This window comes from Triticum urartu, chromosome 7A (assembly GCF_056163025.1).
Source record: "Triticum urartu cultivar PI428250 chromosome 7A, HENAU_Tu73, whole genome shotgun sequence".
In the NCBI taxonomy this organism is placed as follows: domain Eukaryota; kingdom Viridiplantae; phylum Streptophyta; class Magnoliopsida; order Poales; family Poaceae; genus Triticum; species Triticum urartu.
The window spans coordinates 733,385,862-733,395,823 of record NC_141879.1 but is presented as its reverse complement, the minus strand read 5'-3'; the positions used below and the strand labels follow the sequence as shown (position 1 = coordinate 733,395,823).

The 9,962-nt window shown below is 43.0% G+C and overlaps 1 long non-coding RNA gene across 1 annotated transcript; it reads left to right on the top strand.

Moving 5' to 3' along the window:
• The first annotated feature begins 2,367 nt into the window (after positions 1 to 2,367).
• LOC147962428 (uncharacterized) lies at positions 2,368 to 7,089 on the top strand. The gene is made up of 5 exons (XR_015611635.1): positions 2,368 to 2,752; positions 3,552 to 3,834; positions 4,736 to 5,042; positions 6,051 to 6,325; positions 6,421 to 7,089. It is a non-coding gene; the product is annotated as an uncharacterized LOC147962428 (long non-coding RNA).
• The last annotated feature ends 2,873 nt before the right edge of the window (positions 7,090 to 9,962 follow it).

Genomic DNA, 9,962 nt, shown 5'->3' with positions numbered 1-9,962 from the left:
TGGACTGAACCGGGACTAATGGGCTGACCCGGCCTGGACCAAAGCCCTGTTTTCTACTAGTGTGAGCCTGTCCTTCTGAAAATTTTCTTAAGTACCTTGTCTTTCATCCTAATCCAAATATGGTATGTAAAACCTTAAGAGCTTTAGTTCGCTAAAGCAGGGCAAGTGCCTCCTTTCTAAAAAATAACTAGGGCAACCACTCCTTAGAACCTTGTCATCATTTCAGCTGTGTTATGGACAATGATTAGCACAATGTTCATCACTCGTTGCAATATGATCACTACCATGTAAGCAGGAAATGCACATACCTGTGGCATTGTCCAAAACCAATTTTTCCCTCTGTGCAAAACAAATCTAGCAAGACTAGAGCTGCTATGTTGGCTTGCTTTGGTGTTAAGATTCCCAGTGTCCCCTCTGACAGTGTTTATTAGCTACGATCTAAAGTGAAATTAAGCAAAACTGATGAACGACATTGGCAGAGCGGTCAGAAACATATACGCGATGTATCATGTTTACCAATTTACCCCTTCTTGGACTAATTAGTTTTTTTAGTTCGAGGGTGCTTGAAGTTGGACATTTTAATTGTTCGATTTCTCCGGAGAACAATGGTGTTCGTAAATTAGGATCGATAAGGACTGAATAGGTCTGAAAGTCAACTTGTGAATATGGACGCTTCACAAAAGTTTGGATGTATTTCTCTGAATTGTAGGTTGGAAATGAAGTGGGTAAGTGCTTTACAAGAGCTTGGAGATATTGCTCTGAGTTATACGTTGGAAATGAAACTGGTAAGTGTATTCATGTTCATCTAAGTATAGCTAGCCATGTTTGGCCATTCTGCTTTGTAAGTTCAGATGAGTAGATATTTCATTCTATTAAATGAGTTGGAACTGGAAATTGGTTCTGCATCTAGTCTGGAAGATATGCGCTATCGAAATGAAGCAAACTTTAATAATGTTTATCATTATAGTTGACAACTTAAAATCTACTTGCTCCATACGGAATTAGTTGACGCTCAAATAGATGTATACAGTGCATCTGTTTCTGTTTGACCATCAACTAATTCCGGACGGAAGGAGTAGCAAATTTGGACAAAGTATGAAATTGTCTAAACCACACAGTAATGAACAGTTATGCATGAGTTCCAGATTAGCACAAATCAGTTCATCACTTTGCACCGGCAGCCTTGTAAATAACACGATGAAATTAAAGACATATTTTGTATGTAGTACAACTATTCATGTCAAGAAGCACAAGTCTGAACAAGTGTAGCAAAATCTTATTCTTAGTACCATCTTTTTTCTCTGTATATATGTACACTGTGTATTGCCAAATCAGCAAAATAAACATGGCCTAGCCAATTAAGTTTCTTCCTTTTTCATCTGTGTACACATGGTATGACTAGATAGATGACTAGATCGTGGGCGTCGTGATGTTGAGAAGTGAAATCCAGGTTTGCGCGACGCTCCTGAACACCATGTCGCAGACGCCATCACACTCATCAAAGCACTGCTCCAGCGCGTGCAGCTTCTCATGTGGAGGAACGTAGGCCGACGGTAGAGGAGACGCCACGTCCCCATCTTTGATCTCGCCGACGTGTACCACTATTGCCCCTTCCAAAATTTCTCTTTTTTGACATAAATATACTTCCTCCATTTTTATATACAAGACCACAAACTCAAATTACAGGTACCAATGTAAAATTTAATGTATGCTTTGCAAGTCAGATTTTCTTTTCGTTTACTGAGATCATTAATACGTCACATGCATGCAAGAAAACTGAGTGAAGGAAGTAGCTGATGATCATTATGACTACATGCATGCAAGTATTAAATAGGTTGCTAGTACGAGAAAATATCATGAATTTTGCCTCGATTACTGTTGATGGCCTTGTATAGATGCAAAATGTATATTCCATAGTGGCCTTGTATAAGTAAATGGAGGGAGTAGTAAAAATGAAGGAATTGCTGGATTTTGACTTTGTTTCTAGGGGTCTTTCATTGTTTTTTTTAGCATCAGTACAGACACAAGCGCTCATATACACGCGCATACACTTAGGCGCCTCGTCGTCGACGGAAACGTCTCCTCCCACTGAAAGCGCATCGCCGGAAATCCTAAAATAAATCCAGAAATAATGCGAGCACCAGAATTTGAACCCTGGTGGGTTGGGGATACCACTGTCCACCTAACCAACTCAACCACAGGTTGATTCGCGGGGTCTTTCATTGTTGAAATGAAGAATTTCTGTAAAACAACTGTGGACGTTTTTTTTAGAAAACATATGTGGAAATGAAAAAGATAAACAGCATCGGGCCGGAGCTGTGTTGTACTCGTACTAGCTTGGAACTTCTAGCTAAAAAAAACAGCCACAGCGCCCAGCCTGAGTCCCACCTAGCCCGGCGTGAAAAAAAAAAAAACCACGATCCGTCGTTCTCGATCCCCTCTCGCTACCGCACAGCTAGGGTTCCTCTGCAGGTAGTCGCCGCCGCCGCTAGTCCTCGGCTCAGCTGCTCCCCGCCGCGGCCATCTCCGACGACATGGCCAGCGGGTAGCCCCCATCTCCCGCCGTTGCTCCTCTCTCTGCCTCGACCCCTTAGGCCGTCGCCCCCATCTCCAGCAGTAGTCCGGCCAGCGCACAACTCCGGCGGACGCCGCCCCCACTTTGGTCGACGCACCAGTCCGGCGGACGGAGCACCGTTTCCCCTCCCTCCTCCCAGTCCGAGGCCTAAAGCCCGAGCATGAGCTCGTCTGCAAGGTGAGGAACATCCTCTGTTTCTTTGCAAAAATATTAATGTAGATTTGCTATGTAGCTGCTGGTTTATGATGTTTTCATCTTGATTTGCTATGTTTGGCTGCTGATATATGAGTAGTCAGTAGATGCTGGATGGATGTTTACGTGTAGTATGGTTGCTATCATTGTTTTCATCATAATTTTTTTAGAAGGATTCATCGTAAAATTGATATGGAGGTGTTGCTGCCTTATGGAGTAGTTGCATGATCTTTTCATCAAAATTTTGATATGGAGGTGCTGCTGCTGTATTGTTTATGAGTAGCAATATGTAGATGTTGTGTGCTATATTGTTTACTATGCTCTTGAACTCTTTACTGAGAACAAACATGGTGATGTCTTCAGTCAAGGATGAACATCCTAGCTAGTGTGAGGCTTGAATGGACGAACAGGTCAACAGGGCATGGAATACATTTATGAAAAAAGATTAGAACATGTATTGTTGGGAACTCATTTGTATTATTGTGCACTTATTTGCTTTGTTGGGAATACATGTATGATATTCGTATGTGAAACAATGATGCTCCTTATGTTTGATTATAACATGTTGTGGTGTTTGGAAATCAAATTTATGTTCATATGGGCAACAAAATGATAAAATAATGTGATGTTGTTTAATTAGAACAACAATATAGTCCAAGGGCATTACAGATTTTTCACTGACCATATCACAAATAAGCTGAAAAAACATGCACCGAAAAGAACTCGCTAGCTTATTATCTAAAGCTTATTTTCATAGGAGCTTATCTGAAGTTTATTTCCACAGGATACCTCAAAAGAACGGGCCCTAACCGCGCCGCATCTCCGTCTCCGTGAGCGAGGGAAAGAGAGGGTTCCACGCCACCGCCGCATCGGAGATGGGGGCCAACCAAAGCGCGTTGCCGGCGGCGCCTGCCATCCAAGACGACGATGCGCCTCCAGCCACACCGATTCCCATGCACCAGCCTCCGGAGCCCTGGGTGGTCCCGGCGGGTCCTCCTGTCTTCAGGGTACCAGCCCCTCCCGTGCCACCTCCCCGCGAACCAGAAGTATTTCCGGATTTCCCTCCGGTAAGTCACCTGTCCTTCAACTAATTGCAAGTTCAATCTATGTTACATGGTACGGCAATGCTGATACGGCGACACGGGAAAACTGCATTTTCTGAAAATAGGCTCACTGGGACACGGCGAGTATATGTATAAATGCATAAAAAATCAACACCACTAAACAATATTTTTGAGGATGAGAAAATTGACAACAATGATGTAACCTGATAGTTTTTCATTCATGCTGATCTGAATCATCAGCATGGTTACTCCTGGACCCAGTCCCAGACTCCCAGAACGAGTGACAGAGGGTTAACTGTTCGACCTAGACGTCAGTCATTCCCTAACATTTGAGATGAATAGATGCCCTTCGTTCTTTCCTAAATCCTAATCCAAAGCATGGAGGTTCAAATGGAGAGCTTGGAGGCATGGATTGAAGCTTATTACTTGTGTACAGATTATCTAAGATAGATGATTGACGAAAACGAGCAGCGAGGCGCTGGCGGCGGCGCCTAGACGGAGCTTCTAGATGCGTCGCCCAGACTTCGATTCATCGATGACAACTGCCAGGTGACGGCGAGAGGATTCCAGGCGATTAGGTTTTGTCATCCATCGAGCTGGCCTTCCGCTGGGCTGCCGATCAAGTGGTCACAGGCTGTACGTGTCCCAGCCTCTGTTGCAGGGATACGTCACAGAAGTCTCGTATCGGTGCAGAATACTGCACCAGGACGGGGATACGGCACTCATACTTGTATCCTTTTGTGTTAATTTAAAATGGATGTGAAAGCTGAACCTACCATGCATTTTGATTACTTAAATGCAGTATGATCACTGTCATCCTGTTCATTATCTTCACTTAGCATCAAGCCATCAGATTTCCAAAAGCACGCAAAATTAAAATTTGGTTTCCTTTGTTTGTTTGTAGGTTATCAATAGGGTGGGAAATGGGTGGGTTGCCGACCCACCAAACCCTTGTCTCTTGTCTTTGAAGTATGTTGGCAGCCCTTGGTATCTGATGGAGTCAAGCAAGCCTGCCTCTCTTATCGTGAAGTCTTGGAGATGCGCTTCATGCAAAAAGTTATTCAAATCTTCATACAACCTGTTTGTCAACATACCGCCTCCAAGATGTGATGATTGTTTGACTGAGAATCAAGCTTCATATTGTTGGACAATGACCCGAGTCATATTCAATACCATAAGAGTTGATTTCCCTGTTCTATACCAGCAGCGAGGTATTCATGATTTTGTTGATTTCCAAGATATAGCATGAGAACTTGAAATGAAGCATTTGATATTCCAGTTTTATTGCACTATTCAAGTGTCAACTCTTCGCATAGATATCTTCATATTTAATCTGTTGAGTTTGTAAAAACTTTGTTAACAAATAGCTGCAGTTGTGATTCCTTTACATGCTGTGCAAATGGAAATAGTTAAGCTCTTTTACATTGTAGAAACTTCGGACATGAGCTTGTCCTCATGGAAAAATCATTTGTGCTGCAGACATCTCTATTCAAACTCCTGCAAAATTTGCAAGTAGCATTCTGAAAGGTCATTCTGACACATTCATGTGTTTCTGTTGGGTCAACAACCAATGACATCCCAACTGCGCATTTTTCTTATGTCCATTTCTGTAGAATTTGCATCCCAGTTAGGCTCTTTAGGTTTACAAGCATATACCTAAAATTCTGTACTATGCAATTCATTATTTCCAAACATGGTAATATAAGGAACTGGTGGAAGTTCAAAGTTCTAGCAGTGTCGTAAAATAATTAGACTGGAAATTATCTGTTAGAAGGTAGTCCTGGAGGCATAAGCATTCCTGCAAGAAGAGAAAAAGGAACTTAACATGCTAATATCTGACATTCACGGCTAGAAATCCTCAATTTGATGCATATATGTATGTTATTTAATTCAATCTTCAGTCTTCCTGTCGTTCGGGTTTTGCACAGTTCTGCTGGCATCCATTTCTGTGTACAGTGACTACATAAGTGACCATATTAATTCTTCTTGATTATACATCAACATTGTTCATTCACCTTTTTGTTCCTGGGGTCCATTTGGGTAAGGTTCCATTTGCTGAAGTAGTAGGAGGATCCATACTGCTAACTTGTAAAGAGAAAAATGAGTATTTATTCTAGCATTAGTTGTATGTGCTGTTTTTATAAAGCATACTCAAAGGGTCATAATCTGTCCTGTTTTTATTGCCGCTAAACAGAATTACCTTGTTCATCTGTTTTTAGGTGATTTGTGTGTTATATATGCTTTCATGGCCCTGGTGGATTTATTGAGAACTTTGAGAGGGTCCCAAAATGGCTGGCACGAGCCCGCGAACCTATGTTCATTTGGGATCGAGGCTGTGTACAAAGATGTGCACGGGTCAAGTTTGGACAAGAGAAAAGTTATTACGACAGAAGATTTGGAAGGATGGAAAACCTATTTGCGTGCCGCTTGTGGCAACAAAGTTCAACTTTCATCGTCCTGACCTTCCGCGACACTCATTGAGGCTCAAGTGCTGGTATCTCTCTCTCTCTCTCTCTCTCTCTCTCTCACACACACACACACACACACAGAACCTTTTTGCATGTGTGTCAGTGATCTTTATATGTGTAGGTTCCGGATTACGATCGAAGATACAGACACGATAGTGAGGCTGCTTGCGAATGGTGTGCCGCTCATGGGAGCCCTTCGTATGGGAGCGCTGTTCGCCTATCTAAAAGCGATGCAAATCTACTATGCACCGGGGCCTTACAAGGGGTTATGGGCACATGTCGTTGTGCTCCACGGATCCGGCTTTGCCTCCCCCAAAGGAACATATTACACTTGCCGGAACTCCTATGGGTACAAGGTTCATGGCTACTATGAGAAGAAGGACACCGGAGGCGACTTCAACATATGGAGCTCTGACCTCTACGGCTTCGTGTATGGCTGTGAGTTGGCCTAGTTGTACCTGTTTAGTTCATGCTCCTGAGGGTTCCTCCTTCTCCTTGGGACACTGACTAGTTGGCAAAAGTAGAGATTTTGGCGGTGGTGATTGGCTTAGGTGCTGTATGCTGGATCGACATTGATGAACTGGACTAGTGATTTGTGCCGTGCGTGTGAAGGAAAGAAGTTGGTGCCAGCTCTGTTTTTGTTCCTGTATACAGTATTGATAGATTGGAAGTGACTAGCTTACGTGTGTGCACGCAAGATTAATTAGTCCTCGCCTCATGTTTCTGATTGTTAACCATATATAAGCTCACTGCTGTTTTACTGATATATCTGCTAGCTACCATTCATTTCTGTTTCCTTGGGCCATACATGCATCGTGTCTCTGTTTCTGTTCCTGTATACAGTATTGATGACTGTTTGTGTGTGTGTCTGATCTAAAGGAAAGAAAAATGCATCTCGTTGCCTTATTTTTTTTCCTTGGGCCAAACATGCGTAGTGTCTGTGTGTCCGTTGTTGAACCAGACCTTGACCTTGAGGCATGTGCATCAGGACGAAAGAGAACACAAAATTCAGAATGTAGAAGGCTGCAAGTGTGTAGAAAGAAGAGCGAATCTGCAATATTTGAGCCAAAAGGTCTTTCAGTTCACAACTTGTAAGCTTTCCTTTTTCTTTGCATATAAGAAAAGTGATCTCTTATAGTACATCACAAAAGAAAATAAGTTGTGTAGGAAAAGAAAAAGGGAAGAAGTTGTGTAGGAATTAGAATATATCAGCTTAGAAACTCCTACGTCGTTTGGCTTGATTGTGCTATGATAAATCAAGAATGGGGATCCTAAATCCCAAAAAAGAGCCTCTCTCAACCCTGGCTACCGCCACTGCCGTCAAGTTTCTCCCCCATGCGGCCGCAACAGTCTCCCATCTCTTCCCCCTCCGACGGACTCGTTGGCGGCAAGATAAGTGGGCCACCGTCCATCCATTCTGGTTTTTTTTTCTCATCAGGTTTTGTTTCTCCGCGATGAGGTGGTGATGGCAATGACATGTTAGGATAAAGTCTCTTCCTAGTTCCTACCTCGACGACACCCGATTCGGCACCGGCGAATGTCATGTGACAATTTGTGTCTCCAGATCTGTTGACTCTCTTTAGATTTTGACAGTTGGTGTGTCCTCCAAGGATAGCAATTTGCTGGCCATTTGTGTGTTTTTCTTTACTATTTGATCATTGCAATTTTCAATCTCTCACGGGTGACGTACAAGCGGACGAAGAAGAATATTAGTATATTTTGCAATGTAACTTTATTTTATACTGGTCGGTCCGCCTCCAGTTGTCTTTCCATTGGAGTACTGGCTATTGTTTCCAGTTGTCTTTTCATTGGAATACTGGCTATTGTGTTCCTTGATAAATATCAGATATAAAATGATCTTTGAGTGTCTTTCACAAAAGAAAAAGAGAAAACGTGCAGCCGTTTGTTCAACTCCATGCTTCACCCCCTCATCCGAAACACCTCCGACCATGTACCCCTTTTTTACGAGAAAAACTTCCTATCTATTCATCAACTGGCAAGGTACAACAAACACCAGAAGTAAAAATTACATCCAGATCCCTAGACCACATAGCGATGACTACAAGCACTAGAGCGAGCCAAAGGCGAGCCGCCGTCATCGCCCCTCCATCACCGGAGCCATGCAAACCTTACTGTAGTAGATAATAGGGAAGTCGTCGTGCTAAGGCACTAGAGGACCAGCGCACCAGAAAAACAACCGCCACCGGTGAAGAGAAACATAGATCAGAAGAATCTAAATTATAGACACACTGGCATAGGCGAATGAATATTGGATCCAAACGGGTCCACCAAAGACAAAAGCCGACCAGATCCCACGAAATCCGCCGGTGACAAACCTCCACACGCCTTCCAATGACGCTAGAAGTATCATCAGGATGGGGCTAGGCGGGTAGGACTTTATTCCATCTTCAGAGAGCCGCCGCCGCCTCGTCTTCCTGAGCAGGACACAAGCCCCACTAAAACTCAAAGAAATACCTAAAAATGGAGCCCTCCCTCGGCTTGGGTTGAACAGTATCGAATCCATATCCAAATCCATGAAGATACTATGTGCCCATCCACGAAAAAAATTCATGGGCGAAAAAGTATGCCCATGTCCAAACACGATGAATATCCATCGGGTTCTGGTAAGACATATACATAAGACAACACAACATTCACACAAGCTCTCAAATTCTCCCAAAATGACATAGCACAAGTGCACGGCATCAAATAAGGTCTTAGATTCTCACAAAATGACATAGTACAACTGCACATCACCAAATAAGCTCTCAGATTCTCACAAAAATGACATAACATCAAATAAACATAAGTGCACAATTCTCCAAGGAACACCTTAAGCTTCGATGGCACCTGAATTTTCCTTAGATATGACCATTCATTGTTCTAACTAGCCGCATCGGAGGTCCCCTCTCTTTCTTCTAGCTACCTTTCCCTACTCAACTTCGAGTTGAAAATCATATTACTCCACGCCTAGAAAATAAGCCTCTTTTATCTGCACTCCACGCCTAGAAATCATTCACTTTTCTAGTGCAAAGCAGGATTTGCAGGATAGTTCCTGCATCGAAAGGGGTGAAAACTGATCGGACCTTGTTAGATCGAGAAATAAACGAGACACGAGAGACATGGATTTTTACGTGGAAACCCTTGCGGGAGAAAACCATGAACGCACGAAGGCGCAAACGCTATGAGGAGGAGTATTACAAGCACGAGACGACAGGCCGCCTGTGGTGCGACTATATAGTGTATATATGAGGGCAATACATGAGAGTCCTTGAAGGACAAGTAAACGAGTTGTACTCGTACGCGCCGGTACCAACGCAAAAGGCCCACACCGTATGTACTACGTCTAGTCCAATACGGTAGAATTTGGATCACAATTTAACAATCTCCACCTTGAGCCAAATTCCCTCCAGTAGTCGAAGAAAGTAGATAACTCCATCTAAATCAGTATAAACACCTTGTGCGTCAAAGTCCATAGGACTAGTGAGAAATACCAACTAAGCCTGAGCAAAGCTCAAACTTATTGGTCGGAACTGCCTTTGTCATCATATCAGCAGGATTATCATGAATACTTATCTTGCATACCTTCAAATTGCCTTCAGCAACAACATCTCAAATATAATGAAATCTGACATCAATGTGCTTTGTCCTCTCATGATACAT